At 39.7% G+C, this 27,222-nt stretch overlaps 2 long non-coding RNA genes across 2 annotated transcripts; both read left to right on the forward strand.

Moving 5' to 3' along the window:
* The first annotated feature begins 24,236 nt into the window (after positions 1-24,236).
* LOC113361604 lies at positions 24,237-25,808 on the forward strand. The gene is made up of 3 exons (XR_003365213.1): positions 24,237-24,378; positions 24,466-24,598; positions 25,005-25,808. It is a non-coding gene; the product is annotated as an uncharacterized LOC113361604 (long non-coding RNA).
* Positions 25,809-25,825: 17 nt separating this feature from the next.
* Positions 25,826-26,797, forward strand: LOC113361605. Its single transcript, XR_003365214.1, has 4 exons — positions 25,826-25,948; positions 26,082-26,173; positions 26,323-26,373; positions 26,478-26,797. It is a non-coding gene; the product is annotated as an uncharacterized LOC113361605 (long non-coding RNA).
* Positions 26,798-27,222: the final 425 nt, after the last annotated feature.

Genomic DNA, 27,222 nt, shown 5'->3' on the forward strand with positions numbered 1-27,222 from the left:
ATGACACGTGTGTTGAAGAGGTGAATATGATAGAAGCCTTAGTTCAGGAGTCATTACCAAACATCATGTCTGAAGACCCATTAGAAAGTTGTCTATCCCATTTTGGTTTAGATTTTGACGATGATAGCACCATTGAACAAGTGAATGCTCTATTAGATTATACGCCTGTGTTAGACACTGATAGATGGAAAGCTAAGTTCGAACCATTACCAGTTTCTGAGACTACCCTAATTCCTTCTTTAGAAAATCCTTCTAAGTTGGACCTTAAACCACTACCCGATACTCTAAAGTATGTGTTTTTAGGCCCATCTTAAACTTTACCTGTGATTGTGTCTTCCGATTTGGATAGTGATCAGGAATTTGTTACTCCAATTGAGCTTTACAATGATAATATTATTTCTAGTTCAAATCCAAATAATTTTAATAATTATTCACCTATTCAAAAGGACGAGGATTTGAATAGAGATACCACCGTTTTCGACGATGTAGTATTTCCTTTTGATTACGAAGCTAATAATGGTTTAGAGGAACGAGTTTCTTCTGAGAATATTGTTTTAGAGTCTAGCGATTTAGAAACATTAGTCTTAGAAAAATAAAATGAACTCGTTGAGATGAGTGAGGATGTACCAGACTTAGAAGAATCAACCAACCATTTTCAGGAATCTGATGACCTAGACATTAGGGAAGTTGTGACTAGTCTTTCCAGAGACACTGTAATCTCTAAGTTTGGGGGTGATTCTCATTCTCCATGTGCATTAACTCTTAGAAAGGTTCCTCACTTGGGACTTGACATATGTGCCTCAGCCATTTTAAAAGATTATCTTCATACACGTTTTCCTGAACCTAGTGATGTTCATAAAGAAGTTCAGTTATTAGAAACCCATCCTCTGGTTGATGTGGTTTATCCAGGCTACGATACCCATATTGACTTTGTTTTCCCACCAAATATTTTTCAACCAATTGTGGGAACGTATAAGTTTCAGATGTGTCAATTATTTAGTTTTGAGACTAAACCTAAGTACTTTGGGAGATTAGAATCGACACATTTGTTTAAGAATGACCACCACTTTCATCATGGTCAATTATGTGACTCAAACCTGATTGACTCTAAGGATCCGCAGTTATTTAGGTTATTATTATGTGCTTCTAAGTTTTTACCTGAGTATTGCCAGACTCTACTATCTAAATCGGATCTTAGCTACGAGGAAATCCAACCCATGAAAATATTTTATTTGGACCCGGTTATAGAACCTGAACCTGAACCACAACTAGATGTAGTTGTCTTCAACAGGAAACTAGACAAGGGTGCACTTTATTTGTTTATTCTCTTGGAAGGTTGCAGATTCCTTTCATTTGTGGTAGATTTATTTGGTTTTGATGACCCACAAAAATTTCGGCTATTACTTTATGATTCTATGAGGTGATTAATCATTTCTTAGTCTGGATGAAGACTTTAAACTTAGCACTTCTTGGGAAATAACCCAACATTCATGCGACGCGGTAATATCTTTTCTTAACTCTTTTGCTTCAAATGGTAATTGTTTCTCCTTGTTCATGCTTTAATTTTATTTTTAGAACATTGAGGACAATGTTAGATTTAAGTTTGGGGGTATGGGAGAAACTTTTTAGTTGCAGTATGAATAAATAAACTCCAGAGCCTAGAAATTTATACTTATAAGGATCGCACTAACCAATCTAAGTGGATGGAAGCATTTTGGTTGTAGGAGTTGAGGAACCAATCTTATTAGATGGCAACATATAAAATATTCTATTCATAAAAGCACAGAGCTCGGGTGTTAGAAATAACATGGTAGTTTCACCTTATTTGTTGAGTCCTTTTCACTTCTTTTTTATTTTTCTTTTAAATATGTTTCTAAGTGATTTGGTGGGGCACACGATTCAATTTGTTACCTTTGCTAAGGTGAAATAGAGTGATTGAGACACCAAAAAAAAAATAAAAAAAAATGAGACCAGACCATCAGACCAACCGGAATAAATTCAATAAAGTCGACCACTGGTACCCTTGTATATGCCAGTTGTGTTGACCTAGAATTAGGATTATCACCAGCTGGTTCCCTTGTATATGCCAGTTGTGTTGATATTAGTCAGACCGGTATCTCAGTCCATTAGGACAGGTTCATCCTAGTAGTGGCCTTCAGACAGATATGGGAAACACCGTTCACCTAGTAAAACATCAAAACCATCTATATCTTTCTATATCCATCTCTTAATCTATCCATGTGATTTGTTGACTCCGGATATTGATGTCCATAGTGCAACTATCTGAGTAGAGCTCTGTCACTTATATATGAATTTTAGTATGCTTAAGTGCAAACTCGTGTACAACAATTGGAATATCGCATCAGGGTACTTCCTCCTGTAGTCAATAAGTATGCCAACCAAGGAGATTCTTTAGTTCCTTCCAAGGTTATGCGTAGATAGTTAGGGTTTGGAGTATAAAGGTTTTGTGGGTATACCTCTGGTAAGCCCTCCCGAGACTATAATTCGGCCACTAGGGCCACCTAGGGGTTTAAAGGCTTATTGCATACGCTAAATGCAATCAACGATGCCTGCGTCAGTGAGTTAGGATTTTATTTTCTATTTGATTTGCTCGAGGACTAGCAAATAATAAGTTTGGGGGTATTTGATAGGCACATTTTTGTGTCTTATATAATCTCAATTGTATATATTATTAGTGCTCGATTTTATATTTATTATGGCTTTTTATGTGTTTGTAGGTATTTTTGGGAAATAAACATTTTTGGAGAAATCGGCTCGAAAAGTTGCACCCGGAGGACAGTTGCTAAACGGACCCCGGAATTGGCTAAGGAGCACCTAGGATATGTATAGCAAAAATTTGTCCACAACACCCATTTCCAGGCATCTGCTAAAGGGATACCATCCATAGATAAGGGGAGGTCACTTTCTTCCCAAAATTCAAATAACAAAATTGGCGGGAAAATATTCATCACGTCTGCATGATTTTAGGGTGATGATTAGATCGAGTTCCAGAGCGATTCAATGGATGAAATTGATTGGGTTTACTCCCTAGGCCTAAACAGGCCTGGTGAAGTCTGTTGGTTGAACCCAAATTGGCTAGAATAGCCGAAAAAAGAAATAGAAGTCAAGTTATACACGGTTTGCTGTTGGAGCTATTTTTGGGAGTTCTAGGGATATTAAAAGAGGGATATCCTTCCCAAAGATACATATCTATCTAAGGAAGAGTTTTAGATAAGTTGGAAAGCTCAGAAACGCGTGAAACAATTTTGGGAAGAGATTATTGCCGTAACTTCCAAGGAAGAAAAGAAGAGATTTCGAGGAGTTTTGAGGAGATTAAATCGCTCTGTTGGCTCTATATAAGTTGCTGGGAGTTCAAGGAAGGATTTCTAACAGTTTGGGGTAGTTTAGATAACCACAGAAAGCTCAAAATTGAAATTACAGACATTCAGTTCAGCTGGTGTAAGGGAAGAACACGAAGAACATTGATGCACACGCATCTGTCGCAGAGAAGTGTTGTTTATCAACGACGCACAGAGGGTCGATCCCAGCAGTCTTAAAGCTTCTGTAACGTTAGTAACATTCGATTGCAACGCATATAAACGTTGCAGTTGATATGTTTTAGTGATTTGACTTGTACTTTCATCTTTAAACACTCTTTGAGCCATGATTCTATCTTTTGAGAGTTTGTACAACATCATGAGCTAAACCCCATCACTAGGACGACGGAAAGCCTTATTTCACAATTGTTTGGTAATTATAATTGATTTTTCATGACTTTTGCACTTGTTTTAAATTGATCTATGATTTTTACTAATTATTTGTGATTTCGTTTGATGTCGTATGCTTAGACTTAGAGCTTGCATGCGTCATGCTTGTGATTTACAATTAATGATTTACAAAATCTACCTTCGGCAAAGAAATGGAGTCTATAAAAGAGCTAGAATTGTTTTGAATCATTATTTGAACCAAGTGATTGTGATTAATGGTGAATCCCGAGTCCCAGTTCTCTCAACCTTGTGACAACTTCGTGAATATATTTTCTTTATTTTATTTTTAAATCTTAAACCAATTTCAACAAGTCCGAGTTGAATGCACTTTACTACCACTTTCAAAACTACATCATCTTGTAATCAACTTTCATGGAATGGATCATCGTTTAGGAATACCTGCGTTATCAATTTATTTAAATACTGTGTTAAGTTAATTTGGAAGCAACGTACTGTATTTAAAAAGGGTGAAGTGTTTGAGTGCGACGCCGAAGGTATGTGCCTTCGTGATCGTCTTGAGACCTGTCACCCCGTTGGCTAATCCTCGGACAGAGGATTCCCAGACGGTGGGGGTCGGGGAAGCGTTCTAGGATATGGGATGTTTATTTTACAATATATACATATGCCCGTTCCATTGACCCGCTGCCTTAAGATTGGTTGGGTATCTCTTTCTGCTGGATGCCTTCCCCATGGTCCTACACTTATAGACACTGATAGGGGAGTCCCGAGAGATTGTAGGTAACTACTTTCCCCAATTATAAAAACTTGTATGTACAGGCGTGGTGTTCTTGTGATGCATTATATTTACAAGCGTTAATCTTGCTGACATGCTGCCCCTTGTGTTGTATTCGTGTTGTTTTCTTTAATATGGATTCTTGCCAAAAGTTTGTTTGATTGATGAGTTGAGATCTGCTATTCCCCGTCCAGAGATAGAAACATGTCGATCAAATACATCGTCTTCTTCTTCTGGTATTCTTCACGCAGATGCAGATCTGCGTTGCTTTTTATGGATGGTATGGCTTGAGGTATTTTGCATTCCATGGGTGTCTGAGGACTTCTCCTTTTAGGTTGCTCAGGTAGTAGGATCCGTTCCCTGCAATATCGTGTATGACAAAAGGTCCTCCCCATGTTGGTGCTAACTTGCCCCACTTCTTTTCTCGTTGGTATTGGGGTATGGTTCTCAGCACATACTGTCCTTCTATAAAATTTCTAAGCTTAACCCTCTTATTGTACTCCCTTGCTAGCTTTCTTTGATAGTTCTCCATTTTTAGCAGCGCTGCCTCTCTCCTTTCCTCGAGATCGTCGAGTCTTTCCAGCATCATATCTGTTGTGAGGTTCTTTTCCCATGCTTCGGTCTTTGTAGTTGGCATGATGATCTCTGTAGGGATGACAGCTTCGGCTCCATAGGTGAGCAAGAATGGGGACTCTCTTGTGGATGATCTTAGGGTTGTTATGTATGCCCACAGAATGTTGTGTAGCTGCTCACACCATCGTCCCTTATGCTCGTTGATGAGTGCCTAATATTGTATATATCTATCCCTTTTTGTTGGCATTTAACTCATCTTTTGTGCATTAATTCTACATTTTATCCCATATTCTGTATTTTCTTTGTTTTCAAGAATAAATATTTTTATTAATTAATTTTGCATTTTTAGGTAATAAATAAAGTCTGGATGACTTGCGGAGCGGAAAAGAGCTGAAGAGTGGTGAAAAGACGGAAGAAATTACGCAAGGAAGCCGCAAAGAATGGTGCGCACAAGACCAAAAAGCTAGGAATGGGCTCAAGAAGGAAGAATTGTTCTTAAAGAAGATATGGGCTTGGCATACCCAAGGCCCTAAACCCTTACCCAAACCCATTTTCTATAACCAAAACCGCCTCCATCTTCAGCCGTCGGATTGGATCCATCTCATCATCCGATGGTCGCTCCTTCATCGCGCATCAAAATCTGAAGCTCCTGAAAAACACCATAGTGCCTAAATTCCAAGCCTTCAGATTAGATCACATTTAGATCCTACGGTCGCTTCTTTGCATGCGCATCAAACCTCGATACTTCCGCTTAACACTACAACACCTAACTCCATCCGGCACCGTTAGTTTCGTTGTATATCTGCATCCAACGGTCTCTGCCAGCCTCTTCACTTTTAGCCATTAGATTGATCCATCATCTCCACATCCCACGGCTCATCCTCGTTGTTCATCCAATTTGCTACAACCGCCCAACACCCGAGCACCCGATACCTATACCCATACCAAACATCCCCTTCCCCTTCTTCCATCGACATCTTCTCTTTCTCTCTCACCCTCTGCAACCACCATACCCTGCCGCACCACCATCACCACCACCTTCTCCTCTGTCATCTCCACCAAACGCCGCCAACAACTCTCTCCACCAAACCGTATCTACCCACATCACCCCCCATACCCTACATACATCTCTAGCCACCTATTTTACCCATTTCCCCTCTAATTTTCCCTTGAAACCCTAGGTGGGAAATTAGTAAAATAGGTGAGGCTATAAGACTGAATTGGAGCAGGAGAAGGACTGAGAGAAGGCAAAGAAGGATGGGTCGACGTCAATTTGAAGATTAGGTGAGTAATTTTAGGATTTTCAAAACCCTAATTTACTGTTTTGGGGGTTTTTCTTTTAAAGTGTAATTGGGTATAAATATGGGTTGTGGGTGTTGTTGTAAAGGGGATGCTGGGTTAGCCAGCTTCACTCTTGTAGAGAACTGGACTAGCCAGTTTCTCATTTGTTTTATGTTTACACTGTTGGTTCATATGTTTATCATGTTTTTGTATTTGCTCACCATATGTGTGTTGTTTGAATTGCCTTGTATGATATTTATTATTGTTTACAAGATTAGCATGAGCTAAGTTGCATTGCTGAGGCTCAGATGATGCTTTAGTGCACTGTTAGGTAGTGGAATGCTAGGTTAGAGCCTTAGGATGAATTGTTTTGATTGAGCAATGGGAGAAATTAGTGCTCATAGCAAGCTAATTCTCTTTCCATTCCATTTGTATGCTTAGGATGCATTGTTTTGATTGAGCAATGGGAGAAATTAGTGCTCATAGCAAGCTAATTCTCTTTCCATTCCTTTTGTATGCTTAAGATCCTAATGTCAACCTAGAATTGCATTGTTTGGCTAGGTCACAAGGGTGGATTCAATTGCCTTAGTAACTTCTCACATTGCTTCCTTATCAGTTATTTCCTTCACTGTTTTTGCACTTCACATCTTGCTGTGCACTGAAATCAGTGCACTGCCTTCCCTGCCCTTGGCTCATAGCCTTGGTTCCTTGTTGTTTTACCATCTCTGTTTCACTGTCACTGCAACCTTGTGACCTTGCATTTAGTTTTGCATCAATTATCAGCATAGTGAAACTTCAACTATACACCCCAAGTCCCTGTGGAGATGACCTGTTCTTGCACATACACACTACAATGACAACTGTGCACTTGCAGTTTAACATGTAGGCCTTCTTATCCTCTGTCTTATTTTCTTACTCCTTTAAATGCCTACCAAGTTTTTGGCGCCGTTGCCGGGGATTGGTGCTGTGTTTTTCTTGTAGTTTTATTAGCTATATTTGCATTTCACTGCATAGCATTTGCATCTGCATCTGCTTCACTTCATTTGCTGTTGGACCTGCTGTTCTGAACCCGTTTTTCCTCTGCTGGGACGCCACCAAGGAAAAGAACCAAAGACCAACTGGGTTTTTGCAACAATATCAGAGCAGCTGAGCTGTGCTTAAAAGGTAACCCATTTAAGAGAACCCGAATTGTGGGCTTCCAATTTTTAATTGTGGGCTTGTAATATTAAAGCCAATTTTTGGGCTTCTCTTATTTTCTGTTGGGTTTGTAATAATTTATTTGTGGGCTTGTTTGTTTACATTGATTATGGGCTTGTGTATTTAATTTTTGTGGGCTTGTTTAAATTGGACTTGTATCTTGTATTCTGGGTTTAAACCCAGCTGAGCTTGTAACCGATTGTGGGCTTGTTTCCACTCAAGAGTGGACCTCGAAATCAAAGTTTTAAAACAAACGTCGGGCCTTAACCAACTGGGCCAAATTAAACTTTCAAAATTAAAACTTAGTGTTTCGTGGGCCGCAGCCTTCCTCCCATTCCATTAGAGGACCAACAGTGGGCTTGCTCCCAATTTCAAAAACCAAAAATTTCTCCCATAAAAACCAAAGTTTTCCAAATGTTTCCCTAAAAAACCAAAATTTTTCTTTTTCCCATCAAAACCAAATGACTCCCGACAAAACCAAATGTCTCCCGACAAAACCAAATTTTTTTCCAAAAAGTCCAATCCCATTAAAAACCAAAATTTGCTTGTAGATAATGTGTTAGTTCAATTTCCTTTTGTATATATTTTGTGCTCATCCATTGTGACTCCGAATATGTTGGAGTTTTGCCTTGGATAACGGAGTTTTAATTCTGCTTTCGCCGAAATCGGGTATTCTCTCTCCTTTTACTCTACTCAGCATGTCCCTTTCCATATGTTGCATTATAATTTTATTATCTTTTGAAACATTGAGGACAATGTTTAGTTTAGGTTTGGGGGTATGGAATGGATACCACGATAATATGCAATAATTGAAAACGAACTCCTTCTTCTTTTGAAAAAATCGAAAAAATGAAAAAAAAATGAAAAATCATAAAAATGGAGCTCATTTACCGTGAAATGTTGACTCTTGTGCAAATATGTAATTATTAGGAGTCTTAGTCTAGATATTTAGGCACCCTGATTCTAGCACAATTCACATAGTGATAAGAAATTTGCACGCGCACGATCTACCAATACATGTATGGCCTCGATCTTCAAGGTGTTTGATAGGAAGTTACGATTGCCAATCACTTTAGAATACTGAACGAAACTTGACTAGCTTGTTCTTTGGTTGGTTGGGATAGAAGGTGGAGGTTACATTAAGAAAGACAACCATCGAATTTAACTGGGTGCATCAAAAAGGGCTACCTCTTGCAAAGTGTCATGTAATCTTTTGTTTCCTTTTGTATATGTATCAAAAGTGTTTCCTTATGCAAAAAAAAAAAACGATGTATTTATTCAAAAAAGAAAAAAAGAAAATATCAGAAAAAAATCAAGTGTTTATCAATTCCATTCTCTCTTGTTCCAAAAATAAAAGAGAGTAGTCAATGTAAATAAGAGTCATGTAAATAGTCATTTTGTTGTTTCATTGTAATAAGCAAGGAGGGTGTATGCCATTGATGTACAACGCGAGTAATTGTGAAATACCTCCAACTCATTCACAATTCTCGTAAAGTCCGGACAGCTAGCTAGATTTCGACCTTGGTTCTTAGCCTGAGAAACTATCTCTTGGTGATTAGTAGTCATAACTTCAGATCTTTCTTTACACATGTGTAGATACACTCTACACTCTTATCACATGTCTTTATTTGTTATCAGTGCTAGGATTGTGCCTTACATAGCTAGATTGACATCTCCATTTTGCTGTGAGCTTAAACTGTTTTGCACATGTCACATTTGATGGAATCTGAGCTTATATTTTGACCTAGAACTTTGTAGGTACGTTCTAAGCAAACCTTCACGAGACTTAACTCGTCCACTAGGGACACTTAGTGGTTTAAAAGGCTTAGTGCATACGCTAAATGCATTCGAGAGACCAGCGACAGTGGTATAGTTAGGATTTCCTTAGTTTTGTTTTACTTGAGGACAAGTAAAATTCAGGTTTGGGGGTATTTGATGAGTGCCAAATATTGTAAATATTTATCCCTTTTTGTTGGCATTTAACTCATCTTTTGTGCATTAATTCTACATTTTATCCCATATTCTGTATTTTCTTTGTTTTCAAGAATAAATATTTTTATTAATTAATTTTGCATTTTTAGGTAATAAATAAAGTCTGGATGACTTGCGGAGCGGAAAAGAGCTGAAGAGTGGTGAAAAGACGGAAGAAATTACGCAAGGAAGCCGCAAAGAATGGTGCGCACAAGACCAAAAAGCTAGGAATGGGCTCAAGAAGAAAGAATTGTTCTTAAAGAAGATATGGGCTTGGCATACCCAAGGCCCTAAACCCTTACCCAAACCCATTTTCTATAACCAAAACCGCCTCCATCTTCAGCCGTCGGATTGGATCCATCTCATCATCCGATGGTCGCTCCTTCATCGCGCATCAAAATCTGAAGCTCCTGAAAAACACCATAGTGCCTAAATTCCAAGCCTTCAGATTAGATCACATTTAGATCCTACGGTCGCTTCTTTGCCTGCGCATCAAACCTCGATACTTCCGCTTAACACTACAACACCTAACTCCATCCGGCACCGTTAGTTTCGTTGTATATCTGCATCCAACGGTCTCTGCCAGCCTCTTCACTTTTAGCCGTTAGATTGATCCATCATCTCCACATCCCACGGCTCATCCTCGCTGTTCATCCAATTTGCTACAACCGCCCAACACCCGAGCACCCGATACCTATACCCATACCAAACATCCCCTTCCCCTTCTTCCATCGACATCTTCTCTTTCTCCCTCACCCTCTGCAACCACCATACCCTGCCGCACCACCATCACCACCACCTTCTCCTCTGTCATCTCCACCAAACGCCGCCAACAACTCTCTCCACCAAACCGTATCTACCCACATCACCCCCCATACCCTACATACATCTCTAGCCACCTATTTTACCCATTTCCCCTCTAATTTTCCCTTGAAACCCTAGGTGGGAAATTAGTAAAATAGGTGAGGCTATAAGACTGAATTGGAGCAGGAGAAGGACTGAGAGAAGGCAAAGAAGGATGGGTCGACGTCAATTTGAAGATTAGGTGAGTAATTTTAGGATTTTCAAAACCCTAATTTACTGTTTTGGGGGTTTTTCTTTTAAAGTGTAATTGGGTATAAATATGGGTTGTGGGTGTTGTTGTAAAGGGGATGCTGGGTTAGCCAGCTTCACTCTTGTAGAGAACTGGACTAGCCAGTTTCTCATTTGTTTTATGTTTACACTGTTGGTTCATATGTTTATCATGTTTTTGTATTTGCTCACCATATGTGTGTTGTTTGAATTGCCTTGTATGATATTTATTATTGTTTACAAGATTAGCATGAGCTAAGTTGCATTGCTGAGGCTCAGATGATGCTTTAGTGCACTGTTAGGTAGTGGAATGCTAGGTTAGAGCCTTAGGATGAATTGTTTTGATTGAGCAATGGGAGAAATTAGTGCTCATAGCAAGCTAATTCTCTTTCCATTCCATTTGTATGCTTAGGATGCATTGTTTTGATTGAGCAATGGGAGAAATTAGTGCTCATAGCAAGCTAATTCTCTTTCCATTCCTTTTGTATGCTTAAGATCCTAATGTCAACCTAGAATTGCATTGTTTGGCTAGGTCACAAGGGTGGATTCAATTGCCTTAGTAACTTCTCACATTGCTTCCTTATCAGTTATTTCCTTCACTGTTTTTGCACTTCACATCTTGTTGTGCACTGAAATCAGTGCACTGCCTTCCCTGCCCTTGGCTCATAGCCTTGGTTCCTTGTTGTTTTACCATCTCTGTTTCACTGTCACTGCAACCTTGTGACCTTGCATTTAGTTTTGCATCAATTATCAGCATAGTGAAACTTCAACTATACACCCCAAGTCCCTGTGGAGATGACCTGTTCTTGCACATACACACTACAATGACAACTGTGCACTTGCAGTTTAACATGTAGGCCTTCTTATCCTCTGTCTTATTTTCTTACTCCTTTAAATGCCTACCACTCGTCTAGTTGTTTTTTGAAAATAAGAGCAAGGGTCTTGTTTGTGGCTTCTGCCTGGCCATTGCTTTGAGGGTATATTGGTGTTGACTTGTTCTTTCGAATTTTGAAAGTATCAAAGAGCAAGTCAATGTTTTTACCCTGTAGCTTCTTGCCATTGTCGGGGACAATTTCTGCTGGTATGCCAAATCTGCAAATAATGTTTTGAAAGATGAATGTGAGGATACCCGAGTCACGGATCCTTGTCAGAACCTTAGCTTCTACCCATTTGCTAAAATAATCTGTGGCCACTATCAAGAATTTTCTTTTCCCTGATCCTTCGATCAGAGAACCCACAATGTCTATGCCCCATTTTGAGAATGGCCAAGGACTATCCACCGAGTTCAGCATCGTTTCGGGTGCGTGGATTCTTTTGGAAAAACGTTGGCATTCTTCGCATCTTCTTGACATTATTGCAGCGTCTCGTATCATTGTTGGCCAGTAATACCCTTGGTTTTTTTCCTTGTCCGCTAGAGATCTCATTCCACTATGATTCCCTACGTCCCCGTGATGTATATCTTTTAGAATCACGTGGCCTTCGGATCTAGATAGGCACCGTAGTAAAGGCCCGAGAAAGGATTTTTTGTATAAGATCCCTTCTCTTAAGTCGTACCTTCCTGCCTTTGATTGTATTTTCCTAGCCTGTTTTAGGTCCGCTGGTAGTGTTCCTTCTTTGAGAAAAAGGTGGATCTCAGATATCCAGTCCTCTTCTTTGCTGAAGTCTTCATCTTCGTCTGCTCTTGCCATGATATCATCCTCCTGGAAGTCATCGGCGATGTATTCCCCTGCATCATCGTCTGAAATATCTTCTCCCACGCTGCCCCCTTGGTTTACAGCGCGGAATTCTCGGGAAGCGACTGAGGGCTGGTAAATCCTACTTATTTTGATTTCTTTGACGTCCTCGTTCTTTAACATCGATGACACATAGGCCAAGGCATCTGCGTGCCTGAGTTCCTTTCTGCCTAGGTGTCGTAACTTAATGTTTGGTATCTGAGATGCCAGTGTCTGGACTAAGGCCATGTATGCTGACAGGGTTTCATCATAAACATCTTTTTAAATTGTTTGGTATCTGAGATGCCAGTGTCTGGACTAAGGCCAGTGTCGGAACTTAATATTTGGCATCTGAGATGCCAGTGTCTGGACTAAGGCCATGTATGCTGACAGGGTTTCGTCATAAACATCTCTTCGAATTGTTTGGTATCTGAGATGCCAGTGTCTGGACTAAGGCCAGTGTCGGAACTTAATGTTTGGTATCTGAGATGCAAGTGTCTATACTAAGGCCATGAGACCTGGTCTCCGAATTTTCGGTCATACTTTTGTCGATCATCTCTCCGTTCTCTTCTGTCCTCGCTGGATCATACATCTGAGTTGCCTCTCTTGGATCCGCTAGCTTGTTCTACAGAATTCGTGCGTGAGGGACGCTGAGTCTGAGCTCTGGGATTCTCTCGTTGGATTTCCTCTAACCTTGCATGTTTTACTATGATTACTCAAAGATCTCCTTCGGTGGCGGGGATGGTGCCGTGGATCTCGAAAAACAGGGGACTCATCCTGTCTAGCCCCCATTTGTAGTAGTTGATGCTAACTACTGGATCCACGTTTCCGATGGCTTGACATATTTTATGCCATCTGTCAGTGTATTCTTTGATTGTTTCCTTGTACTTAATTGCCAGCGAGAAGAGCTTATCCATTCCGGTGTTGACAACCTTGTTATACATATAGGTCGTCAAGAATTTTTCGGTAAGCTTCTCGTAAGAATCGATGGAATTTTCCGGTAAATTGTCGAACCAAGACAACGCGGATCCTTTCAGACTTGAAGGGAAGTATCTGCACAGTATGGCGTCGTCGTAATCACATCGTGCCATCATTCGTTATAATACCGAAGATGGGTTACGGGATCGTTGGATCCATCATAGCACTCGAACGCCGGAACTGGACATTTCTGTGGGATGAGAGCTTTGGCTAAGTGTTGCGGCAGCGGGGTAGTGTTTGCTTCCTGCATCACTTGCTACAACCTTCCACCTCCTTGCCTAGTTTTCAACTTCTTGATCTCTGTCATCATTTCGGCACCAAGATCCTCCATTGCACGTTGGAGTTCCTCTGGGATGGAGGATTGTCCTGGCCTTGGGGTATCATTATCGAAGTAGTCTGAGTCATCCGGATGGTAATCAGGATCAGATATTTGATTTCCTCTAGCGCCCCTTCGGTTTAGCGGCGCTGGGTTGTCAGTGACCACCATTCTTCGGTCTCGGTTCAGTATTGGTGCCATGGAATTGACTTCGTCATGTTGATTCCCCATTTCCGCACTACGGGTAATCCTTTCTTTGAGTTGCTGGTTTTCCTGAGCTAGCACTGCTACAGCGTCTGCGTACGTCTTCTGGTTCTTTCTCAATTCCTCAAGTTCTGTCATCATCCGAGTAGAGTGGTTTGATCCTTGATTTGGCGTTCCTACTTGCATATGTTCTCCAACCGCCCTCGTATGGTCTTCGTCAACGATTTGTACCGGCGGTTCTGGTGGATCCATGTGTACGTTTTGATGCTCCGCTGATTTCTGCGTGGGTTGATTCGTTATTAGGAGCGGTTGATCGGCCGGGAGGGGTGAATTCGGTTCGTTGGTGGGTGGCATTCCATATAGAGGTTGTTGTACCACGGACTCCGCCATCCCTTCACGTTGTTCATGCGGTCAGGTGGCAGCAGTCACTTTGGAGGCTCCCACTCTGGATGCCCCGGTTTTTGGTGCCCCAGCTTTGGCTGTCGCGGCCCTTAGTGCTTCCGCTGCAATAGCGCTGGCGTCTAAGGGCACGGTGCTCTCAGCTTTATCCTGCGTCTTGTCCATGACTGTGAGCTTTTCACCCTTCTGCTTTCTCCTAGTCATAACTGGCGTTGTCCTCGGTGTTTCTTTTGATGAGACCTTCGTTTTTCCTGCATCTTTGTTTTTCTCCACTTTTGATAGCTTGTGCAAAATATAGAAGGTATAAAAAGAAAATGGGATCCGCGGGGAACTTGTTAGCGGGGTTATGGAAATTAGACCCTGAGGATAAGAAAAGATTATCCGTCTATTATTCCCCTCTTCAGAGGTATCGGATCTCTTGACTTCCCCTGGCCTATTACATAAGTTCAATTACTAACATGCGTAGTTTGAAAGGAAGCGGGGTCCTAACGTAGAGCCCGCTGATGAAGATGTAGTTCTAACCAAATATTTTGATTTTCGGAGATACTGGATTTAAAATCATTTCGAAGATGCATACATATTAGCGGGTGTATGAAAATACTTCCGAAGATGGTTTATCCATTGGTTTCGTTTTTTCAAAGGTAAAAGATTGAAAACGTTTTCAAAGATGCAGATCTACTGAAATAAACGTGGATCTACTCATGGGTTTTATTTTTCAAAGGTAAAAGCTTAAAAATGCTTTCAAAGATGCAGATTTACTGAAATAAACACAGATCTACTCATGGGTTTTGTTTTTCAAAGGTAAAAGCTTAAAAATGCTTTCAAAGATGCAGATCTACTGAAATAAACACAGATCTAATCATGGGTTTTGTTTTTCAAAGATGCAAAACTTGAAACGCTTTTACCAAGACCTGGATCTACTGAAAGATGTATGGATATATCTATACAGACGTTATTTTTAGATGCTGAAACGAGAAACGCTTCAAGCACCATTATTTTCAGAGAACGGTGCTGGTAGCTAGGAAAAGAGTACCTAAAACTATAACCTATGTTTTACCTACAAGTATACAGGGTCTTGATGAAGCTAGTGTGCAAGTAGGGGAAAGTCCACAGGGACAAAGAGGGTGATATGTTGTTTTCTAAGTGATTTCCTAAAGAATTCTAAATGGCAGTGATATGGGAGGGACTAGGATCTTGAATCCACCCTTTTCCTAAGCTAAGTCCTCCTAGTTCTAATAGAGTCTTGTTCCTTGTATAGATATTAGTGAAGTTATAGCCTCATGTAACTATCTAGATGGCAGTTGAGGTTCTATGCATGCTTCTCATCAAAGGATGGTCTTAGGAGAATGGTTCAGTGTCTCTAAGATGATCCTAATCCTAGTTCTAGCTGCCTTCTCACAATGCAACTAAATATGGATTAACCTCTTAGATAGCTAAACAATCCTGAAGGATATTCTAATCGCAACTAAGGTGTTCCTACAAAGTACTAACTGTCTGATTAAAGTACAATTAGTCAAAGTTATGAACAACAATCTGTTAAGCATGAGTTGCAACACATTCAACATAGAAATAACCTGACTACAATGGATACAAGGCATACATTGTGAAAGTAAAATGCTGACATGTTTAGATTATATTTATCCACAACATTATATCACAACAAGAACACTGTCTAGAATATGAACAACTTAACATCAGAATTGGGGTTTCATCTAAACCCTATACATGAAATCAGAACATAACAAACATTGTGCAAAACAATTGAAAATAACACAGTTGAGGAACTGGATAGTCCAGTCCTCTTGGGTGAAGATCTGGCTAGCCCAGGCATATCTTCAACACAACACCCACAACCCATATTTATACCCAAATTAATCAATTAGGGTTTACAGAGAAAATCCCCAAATCCCCAAATTACACAGTTGAAATTAGGGTTCGACTTTACCTAATTTGACGTGACAAATTACTCAAGAAGGTCGACCCATTTCTTCTCTGACTCTCCTGCTCCTCTCCATGCCTTCCAATTGCGTTTCTAACTCGACCTATTCTATTGATTTCTTACCTAGGGTTTCAGAGAGAAATCAGGGAAGAAATCGAGAGAATAGATGGCTAGAAGTTTAGGGGAATGATGGGTTTCAGTGAGGGATAGCCATGATGGCTTTTGGTGGTTGATTGTGGTGGTTGAGGCAGTGGAGTTGGTGAAGGTGAGGCTGTTGCAGACGGAGTGGAGAAGATGGAGGTGGAGTCGATGGAATTAGGGATAGGGGTGTGTTTGGTTCTGCGGTTATAGGTGTTAGGTGTTTGGGTGTTGAGCGGTTTTCATCAAGTCTCGATGATTCGCGAAGCTGGGCCGTGGGATGCGGAAATGATAGATTGATCTAACGACTACAAGTGAAGAGGCTGGTATCGACCGTCGGATGCCTGATACAACGAAACTGACGGCTCAAGATGGAGTTAGGTGTTGTAGTGTTAGACAAGAGCTTCAGACTTTGATGTACTGGCAATGCTGCGACCATTGGATTCAGATGTGATCCAATCTGACGGATGACGAAGGAGACGGGTATGGATATTGGAAATGGGTTTGGGTAAGGGTTTTGGACCTTGGGTATGCCAAGCCCATATCTTCTTTAAGAACAATTCTTCCTTGTTAAGCCCATTTCTATCCTTTTGGTCTTGTGCACAACATTCCTCGCGTCTTCCTTGCGTAATTCCTCCCGACTTTTCACTACTTTTCTGCTCTTTTCGCTCCGCAATTCATCCAAACTTTATTTACAACCTAAAAATGCAAAATTAATTAATAAAAATATTTATTCTTGAAAACAATGAAAATACAGAATATGGGATAAAATGTAGAATTAATGCACAAAAGATGAGTTAAATGCCAAGAAAAATATATAGAAATATGCAATTTTTAGCACTCATCAAATACCCCCAAACCTGAATTTTACTTGTCCTCAAGTAAAACAAAACTAAGGAAATCCTACCTATACCACCGTCGCTGGTCTCTCGAATGCATTTAGCGTATGCACTAAGCCTTTTAAACCACTAAGTGTCCCTAGTGGACGAGTTGAAGTCTCGTGAAGGTTTGCTTAGAACGTACCTACAAAGTTCTAGGACAAAATATAAGCTCAGATTCCATGAAATGTGACATGTGCAAGACAGTAGAAGCTCACAGCAAAATGGAGATGTCAATCTAGCTATCAAAGGCACAATCCTAGCACTGATAACAACTAAAGACACGTGATAAGAGTGTAAAGTATTTCTACACATGTTTCTAGAATGACCTGAAGTTATGACTACTAATCACCAAGAGATAGTTTTTAGGCTAAGAACCGAATTCTAAGCCAAGCTAGCTGTCCGGATTTACGAGAATTGTGAATGTTCACCCAATGAGTTGGTGATATTTCAGTTTACCCGCGTTATACATCGATGGCTACACCCTTCTTGCTTATTACAAGACTATTTACAACAAAAAGATGCCTCTTTACATGACTCTTATTTTCATTGATTACTCTCTTTTATTTTTGGAACAGGAGAGAACTATTGTCTTTAACATGACAAAACATGGAATAAATAAATACTTGATTTTTTATTTTAATATTTTTTTTGATTTTTCTGAATTTTCTGACTTTTTTTTTTTTGAAGAAATAACTTTGATCTTTACAACATAGTGACACTTTTGATACATGAACAAAAAGAAAAACATAATTACATGACTCTTAGCAAGAGGTGGCCCTTATCGAATGCATCGGGTCAAATTTTATGGTTGCTTTTCTTAACATATCCTCCAACTTCTATCCCAGCCAACCAAAGAACAAGCTAGTCAAGTCTCATTCAGTATTCTAAAGTGATTGGCAATCTAACTTCCTATCAAACACCTTGAATATCGAGGCTATACATGTATTGGTAGATTGTGCGTGTGCAAGTTTCTTATCACATGTGAATTGTGCTAGAATCAGGGTGCCTAAATATCTAGACTAAGAATCCTTATGTTTACATACATGCACAAGAGTCAACATTTCAAAGTAAATGAGCTCCATTTTTATGATTTTTTTTTTTTTTTTTGCAAAATGAAAGAGTTATGTTTTCAATTATTGCATGCTATCGTGGTATCTACTCTTTACCCCCAAACCTAAACTAAACATTGTCCTTAATGTTTCAAAAGATGAACAAAATTGTAATACAACATACGAAGAGGATCATGCTGAGTAGAGAAAAAGGAAAGAGATTACCCAATTTGACGGCGAAAGCAAGATTAGAACTCCGTTATTCAAGGCTAGAATCCAATATTTTTTAGCCGAGATCATATTGGATTAGCACAATATATACAAAAGAAACAAAAGATTTATCTAGAATATTATCTACTGGATTATATATAAGAAAATTCACCATACACTAAGAATCTAAAGAGTTGAGGATCAACCCAAAAGAAGGAGTGTAGACATTTCAACAGCTTCACACAATAATAATAGGAAAGAAATGCAAGTGAGGCTGTGAAACAAAATGAGCTACCCCCAAACCTGGATTTTTCAACAGATATAATTTTGGGTACAAAATCTCGCAGTTTTGGGGGTTCATCATGCCCAAGGTCTAACTCGAAATGGACTTTGCTAGGGACGGGAAAACATGCATATTCCAACTGTGGCTCCTTAAAGGTATTGTATTTGGATGCAAAATAGTCCAAAAGGACTTGGGAGGCACACAGTTCTAATCCTAGGTTGGGCATTCTCAGAAAAATTGGTTTGACAATATCGGTACAAACCAAATCTAGGTTGGGTGGAAGGCCATCAGATTGTGACTTATGTAGGACGATAGGCACATCATTATTAATCACATCAACATCTCCTAAGTCTTCTACAAGTGTCACAAATGCTCACCATGCTCACACAAATCAGAATCATCAACATCATCAGAAGAATTATTCTCATGCATCGGCAAATCAGTGGAAACATCACAACGTGACCCAGGTAGAGAATCAGACACAACAATTATATTTTCATGCATATTAGTGTCAACAGAAGATTCTATATTACCTAAGTCATCTTCATAGGACAGATGCACATGCTCAAAATCAGTATCAACATCACATGTATATGGAATACTAGAAGAAACATCATTCATGAAGGTCGAGGCAGAGAATCCTAATGTATTTGAACCCAAAGGTTCGATAACATTTTCAGTATAGACATGTTCTTCTAACATAACATCATGATAGGGATTTTGCAATCTAGGATAATTTTCAATCCTAAGGTCGGAGCTATCACAAGAATAAGACTCTAAATCATGGGGGTGACTCATACCATGTGGTGTTGTCCCTGTTTCCCTAACAGATTCCCATTGATGGGTTTTCTCTGCAATCTCAGCTAAAAATTTTCATGCATCATCCACAGATTTATCAAGAAATTTACCATTACACATAGACTCAACCATGGTTCGAGATTTAAAGTCTAGTCCCTCATAGAGGATGACGACAAGTCTCCACTTCTCAAATCCATGGTGCGGACATTCGCTCAACAAATCATTAAAACGTTCAAAATAGTGAAAAACAGTTTCCTCATCCAATTGGACAAAACAATTGATACTTTGACGAATAGCGATGGTCCTATGATGTGGAAAGAATTTTTTGAAAAATAGATCTGTGAGTTGGTCCCAAGTGTTGATTGATTGTGGTCTCAAACCGTAAAACCATGTTTTTTCCCTTTCCTTTAGAGAAAATGTAAACAAACGCAATTTCACAGAATCTTCGGACATATGATCAGGTTGCATAGTCCGACAAATTTGTTCAAACTCTCTTACATGAGTATAGGGGTTCTCAGAATCGAACCCTCGAAATATAGGAAGTATTTGTATCATGCTTGCATTTATTTTAAAAGGGCTATTGGTTTGAGGTAAGACAATACATGATAATGGAATTTTTATTGTGGGATACATGTATTCATGGAGATCACGAGGTTGTCCCATATTGAAAAGACACAAAGCCCACTATTTGGTTTTAATGGGTTTTCAAAACTCCTTTTGGTTTTAATGGGATGAGGCCCAACTAACTGGTTCAAATTTTCTGTGGGACAAGCCCAGCGAACGTCCTAGAGATTTGAGTACACGACCCAACTAACGAGTTCAGCGAACCAAGCCCAGGAATGCACGAGGTCCAGCTGGGTATTTGATTTTTGGTCTCTCAGTTAGCCAAAATACGAGGCCTACTTGGGCCTAAAAACGTTTTTCAAATTTTTGTTGGGTCAAGCCCACAGTTCAGTTCAAATTACAAACCCAATAGAAAATGGAAGCCCACAATTTGGGTTCTCTTAATGGGTTTAGGCTTACTCTTTAAGCACAGCCCAGCTGCTCTGATTTTGGTTGCACAGCCCAGTTGGGCTTGGTTCTCAGCAACAAGCTCAGACCAGCAACTCAACAATAGCAGAAGGAAAACAACAGCAGCACCAGAGGCTGGCTGTAGCAATGGACCAAGCACCAGCAGCAGCAGGAAGAAGTAGCAGCAGCAGCGGGGAGAAGAAGAAAGTAGCAGCACAGCTGCAGCAACAACAGCAAGAGCACCAGAGGCTCAGCACCAATTAGTAGCAGCACCAGCAGCGGCACAGGTTCAGCAGTACCTGTCACTCAACCAAGTTCTTAGTTCCAGAAGTTTCAATAACTTGAGAGAAAGATATGCAACTGCTACAAGATAAACATGGCCAGAGATGCTTGCACTACACAGCAGGTTACAGAGTTACTAAGATGCAAGAAAACAGATGATGCAGGATGAATATGCAAATGCAAGATGAAAATTCTCCTAAGTTATGCAAATTATGCAATGATATGCAATTATGACATGACAGTATGCAGTGCAGCTAAGTTACACCACACATCAGCTAAGTTACACAAAAAAAAAAATCAAAGTAAGATAAAAAGAACAACAACCACACAACGCTAAGTCCCCGGCAGCGGCGCCAAAAACTTGGTAGCTGGGAAAAGAGTATCTAAAACTACAACCTATGTTTTACCTACAAGTATACAGGGTCTTGATGAAGCTAGTGTGCAAGTAGGGGAAAGTCCACAGGGACAAGGAGGGTGATATGTTGTTTTCTAAGTGATTTCCTAAAGAATTCTAAATGGCAGTGATATGGGAGGGACTAGGATCTTGAATCCACCCTTTTCTTAAGCTAAGTCCTCCTAGTTCTAATAGAGTCTTGTTCCTTGTATAGTTATTAGTGAAGTTCTAGCCTCATGTAACTATCTAGATGGCAGTTGAGGTTCTATGCCTGCTGCTCATCAAAGGATGGTCTTAGGAGAATGGTTCAGTGTCTCTAAGATGATCCTAATCCTAGTTCTAGCTGCCTTCTCACAATGCAACTAACTATGGATTAACCTCTTAGATAGCTAAACAATCCTGAAGGATATTCTAATCGCAACTAAGGTGTTCCTGCAAAGTACTAACTGTCTGATTAAAGTACAATTAGTCAAAGTTATGAACAACAATCTGTTAAGCATGAGTTGCAACACATTCAACATAGAAATAACCTGACTACAACGGATACAAGGCATACATTGTGAAAGTAAAATGCTGACATGTTTAGATTATATTTATCCACAACATTATATCACAACAAGAACACTGTCTAGAATATGAACAACTTAACATCATAATTGGGGTTTCATCTAAACCCTAGACATGAAATCAGAACATAACAAACATTGTGCAAAAAAATTGAAAATAACACAGTTGAGGAACTGGATAGTCCAGTCCTCTTGGGTGAAGCTCTGGCTAGCCCAGGCATATCTTCAACACAACACCCACAACCCATATTTATACCCAAATTAATCAATTAGGGTTTACAGAGAAAATCCCCAAATCCCCAAATTACACAGTTGAAATTAGGGTTCGACTTTACCTAATTTGACGTGACAAATCACTCAAGAAGGTCGACCCATTTCTTCTCTGACTCTCCTGCTCCTCTCCATGCCTTCCAATTGCGTTTCTAACTCGACCTATTCTATTGATTTCTTACCTAGGGTTTCAGAGAGAAATCAGGGAAGAAATCGAGAGAATAGATGGCTAGAAGTTTAGGGGAATGATGGGTTTCAGTGAGGGATAGCCATGATGGCTTTTGGTGGTTGATTGTGGTGGTTGAGGCAGTGGAGTTGGTGAAGGTGAGGCTGTTGCAGACGGAGTGGAGAAGATGGAGGTGGAGTCGATGGAATTAGGGATATGGGTGTGTTTGGTTCTGCGGGTATAGGTGTTAGGTGTTTGGGTGTTGAGCGGTTTTCATCAAGTCTCGATGATTCACGAAGCTGAGCCGTGGGATGCGGAAATGATAGATTGATCTAACGGATACAAGTGAAGAGGCTGGTATCGACCGTCGGATGCCTCATACAACGAAACTGACGGCTCAAGATGGAGTTAGGTGCTGTAGTGTTAGACAAGAGCTTCAGACTTTGATGTACTGGCGATGCTGCGACCATTGGATTCAGATGTGATCCAATCTGACGGCTGACGAAGGAGACGGGTATGGATATTGGAAATGGGTTTGGGTAAGGTTTTTGACCTTGGGTATGCCAAGCCCATATCTTCGTTAAGAACAATTCTTCCTTGTTAAGCCCATTTCTAGCCTTTTGGTCTTGTGCACAACATTCCTCGCGACTTCCTTGCGTAATTCCTCCCGACTTTTCACTACTTTTCTGCTCTTTTCGCTCCGCAATTCATCCAAACTTTATTTACAACCTAAAAATGCAAAATTAATTAATAAAAATATTTATTCTTGAAAACAATGAAAATACAGAATATGGGATAAAATGTAGAATTAATGCACAAAAGATGAGTTAAATGCCAAGAAAAATATACAGAAATATGCAAGTTTTAGCACTCATCAGGTGCTCGGAGCAGACAGTGCGTAAGTCACAGGATAAGATAAATCTTTTACCGGGACAAAGTCCCTGTTTCTAGCGCCAGATTGTCAACACATAAATCACGATGGCATCCACCTGTTCACAAGCAATGTTCGCATACACATTATATTATAAATCGTGCGTTGTATGCGTAAGGGGAGGTGATTATATCGATTCATCGACTCAGAGCCTTCGGGCTCGTCATTGTCTAGTCATATATTATCACTTATAATGCTTGTATACCAGAATAAACAAAGATCGAAGTATAAATGTGAAGTGCATGATGCAAAACGCTGAATGTAAAGTGCTGAAATGTGAATAAGACAGAGATTTATGTGGTTCAGTACTAAGGCCTACATCCACGGGGTTGGTGTTTCACTATTATTGAATGGTTACAAAATAGTCGAATGACTTTGAAGTATACATAGGTCAGCGGAAATGAGAGGTTTACTTACTCTTCCTATTTCTCTCTCTCTCCTATGTTCTCCTCTAATTGTTATGGATTGGTCGACCCCTTCTCTCTTAGTGGAGAGGGGTATTTATAGGGTTACAACGTGGGGTCCACTTCTGAAGGCCGTTGTAATCTTATCATCTTGTGCTTTGTGCCAATACCGCAGACCTCTTCGTCTTCTATGATGCCCCAGCGCTCCATGCTTGATGACGAAGAGTTGTCATCGTGTCTTCCATAGGTTGGTTGACACGTATACTGCTCAGGGCGTTTAATGCTTGTAGTTGGGTCGTCTGCACGCGCCAGACAGACGTCCTCTGCCCCTGTCATATCTGTGTCAGTCGGATTACCCCAAGCCGCTGATCTTGGATCTCTCTTGAGATGGGATAAAGTAAGTCTTTGGATGATGTTCAGTGCTTTGCGATGGCATTATATCTACTCCTCGATCCTTCACCGTTGGATCTGTCGGATGAGGGCCTTGCCTTGAGGAGACACGTCTCTTGGTTGTATGCGCGTGGCATCACACCTTGATGCCTCGGATTGTATGTCTTCCACGTGTTTCTCCATTGACACGTGGCGGATGATGAAATATGTACACACAGTTGAACTCGGAACTTCATTTGTGAAATTAGCCTCTTTGTTATTATGTTGTTTTGATTACCGACAAATGAATTGATATTCAGTTAAATTTGAAGATGAATAAACATTGCCAAGAAGCAACAACTTCGGAATCTGATTCAGACTCTGTCCCCAAAAAATCTAGATCGAGTAGTACAAATTATCAAACGTAGAAGGCTAACAAAAGGTGGACAATCGTTCTATGAGTGAACATTGATCTGGATAAGGAGGTAACATATGAAAAGGACAGAATGAGTACTCTCTAGGTCATTCTCTTTCCGCTATATGTTAATTGGTTTTGTGGTTTGTTTGTGAAGGATACTGGAACACTTCGGAGATTGTACTATTACGTGCGAGCAGCTGAAAATGTTAAACGGCTTTCATTAGCGGAGCTGGTTGTGGTGATAAACTAAGACAACTAAACAAGAAAGGGACAACATCGAGCATGAAGTAAGTTGTTAGTCAGTTAGTGCCTTCAGGACAAGTTGAGAAAGATGTCACTGTTTTTGCTTTTATCTGGTTTCGGGATATTGGATTTTCATTGGTCACAATGTCACATAACCACGGATCGACGTGTCCTATGCTTGATTTTGCCTTTATCACCTGAATATCAGATTTCTGAGATAAACAAGTTCAGATTTCTTTATTCTTTTTTATTGTAATTATTATTCAAATGTGTTGTTAGTTGTATTTCTACCTATTGCATTGATCGAAGATGAAAGCAGGTTTGCTACTTGGTTTCACTTCTGGCATGTTAAGCTGCAAACTTGAACTCCGTTGGCTAGAAACATCTTTGTTAAAATATTTTCAACTTGTCTTGCCTTTTTTTTTCTTCTAACTACCCATGTTTGTGCAGGTTGGGATTTCCATAAAAGTGTGCAAGGGGCGGATAGATATTCTGCAAAGAAAGGTAAAATATGAAGATAAAGACGGGACTTCAAGTCCATGGCTTTGCATTATGGTTGATAATTCCCAAGATAACATTGTGGCTCAGATACGGTGTGGTAGGAAGACATTTCATGCCTCTTGTTTTTACCCGTCCTTTTGATCATTTTGATTCTTTACATTCTCGTGTCAGCTGTTTTGAGAAATTACAGGTTTTGATTCTCAGTGAGAGGCTTCATGTGGTAACTGCTCAGTTTGACAAGTTAAAAACCATATACTTTTAAGAAGATGTTAATAGAACCACGTCGAGAAGAAAACCGCAAAAGGTGTCCATTTCACACTCAACGGATGCATCTAGATATGTACGTGCAGAAGAGCAAGAAAGCACCTTCTTGTGTGAATGTCCTTAACTGATTCCTGTATATTTGTATACATGACTTGCTAATGCATCGGCCTTGGGATGCATCATGTCCGCAGGGGTTTATGGGTTCTTTTGGGCTCATTGAAATTCTCAAGCGGTAAAACTGAAATAGCAGAAGTATCAAAATCTTTTGGGATCTTGTTTCCTTTTCCCTCTTTAATCAATTTTTTGTCTTCCTGTTTTGCTTGTATGTTGTCTTGGCATTCACTTTGTATATTACTTTCTTTGATATTTTTGTATTTTGCTTACTTGAGTACTAACACTTGCATTTCCTTTGTTATATGAATTGGTTCAACTCTCTTTTTATGCAGGTTCTACAAGATTCTTGCAATTATGGAGGTACTGCTGCTTACAAACAAGGGTTGATACGTTAGCTCCAACTCTCTTTGTATAATTATTTATATAAATCTTACTTTTGGCAACTAACTTAGAAGTCGAGTTGCAGGCAACCACTTTGAAAATGAAGTACTAGCACAAGGATTTTGCTAGTCAAGGTATGTTTCTATCTCCTTGTCCTCTCCGCATCATTCCTTGTCTCGCACTTGATATATATTCATAATCTGTGGCCTCTTTTTCCGGTATATCTTAAAGCATGATCACTTACTTTACTTTTGTTCACTTTGGCAGGGTTCAGGATGGCTGCTGAATGTGCACTAAATTCTTAAATTCTGGTTGCAACAAAGGAATAAGCAGATAATTCATTGAATTCTTGTGGCAGGGTACATGTTTAGCATAATTCAAATTTTGCGCTCTCTTTGTTTTTCACTGTCAGTGTCAAGTTTGTTTCGATGTTTTATGCTTTCTCTTGTTCTGCGTTTATTTCGATAAAAACTGTTTATTGAATTCTTATCATGGAAAAAATTTGCAGAGTTCTTACTCTTGCAGTGTTAAGGTTTCTTGTGATGCTAGCGCATTTAAGGTTAGCATAGTTTAACCATTACTCTTACAGTCTTAGTTATTAGTAAGTGTATTACAGTCAATATTTACATGACATTTTGTTCTTGGATCGTCTCAATGTAACAGGAGGTTGATGAAGTTTTATAACTTGATATGGAAAGGACTGAGAGCTAGAACAAAGAAACAGAAGTATTCATTTTCAATCTCTTCTCTCTAAGTAGTCTAGTCCATTCACAAAGTGTTGCTGGTACACCACTCATTTGGGTTGCTGGTCATGAACAACCTCCTGCTTATTGATGATTTCCACCAGTAACAACATCTGGGGTTCAGTAGGATCATGCTTGCAGATGTGTGTCCCTTGATGGATGAGCAGTTACTTCATGTATTTGTCTTTTAGATTTCATTTTTCTATTGAACACAAAATGTTAGTGTTAGAGCTTGCTCAGTCGAACTCGCAAGCGTTGCTATCTCAAGCTTGTTTGTCAAATTTAGTTGATCAAAACTATAATATAGATTTCTAATCTACTTATAATATGTCTCGGACTAGGATAGAATATGTAGTTGAGCTTTAGACTTCACGATGTTCATCGATTGGAGACGAAGATCTACTGAGGAGAGCTTGGAGGAACTTCATCAACAAAAGGTATATGGAGACTAAAACTTATATATCCCTCGGAAGTCTATTCTATTGTATTCTATCTCCTACGATACAAAGTCGTAAATATATAGACTTCATATTTACACATGTGATATTTCGAGCCGAGTTTATCTTGCGTATCTATTTCTCGAAATATGTGTTGGTAAGCTTTCGCTTTAACCAAGTTCATCTTATATTCTTGACCAAAGTCAAAAGATGATCATGTGAAAATCA

Source organism: Papaver somniferum, chromosome 3, assembly GCF_003573695.1.
Source record: "Papaver somniferum cultivar HN1 chromosome 3, ASM357369v1, whole genome shotgun sequence".
NCBI lineage: Eukaryota > Viridiplantae > Streptophyta > Magnoliopsida > Ranunculales > Papaveraceae > Papaver > Papaver somniferum.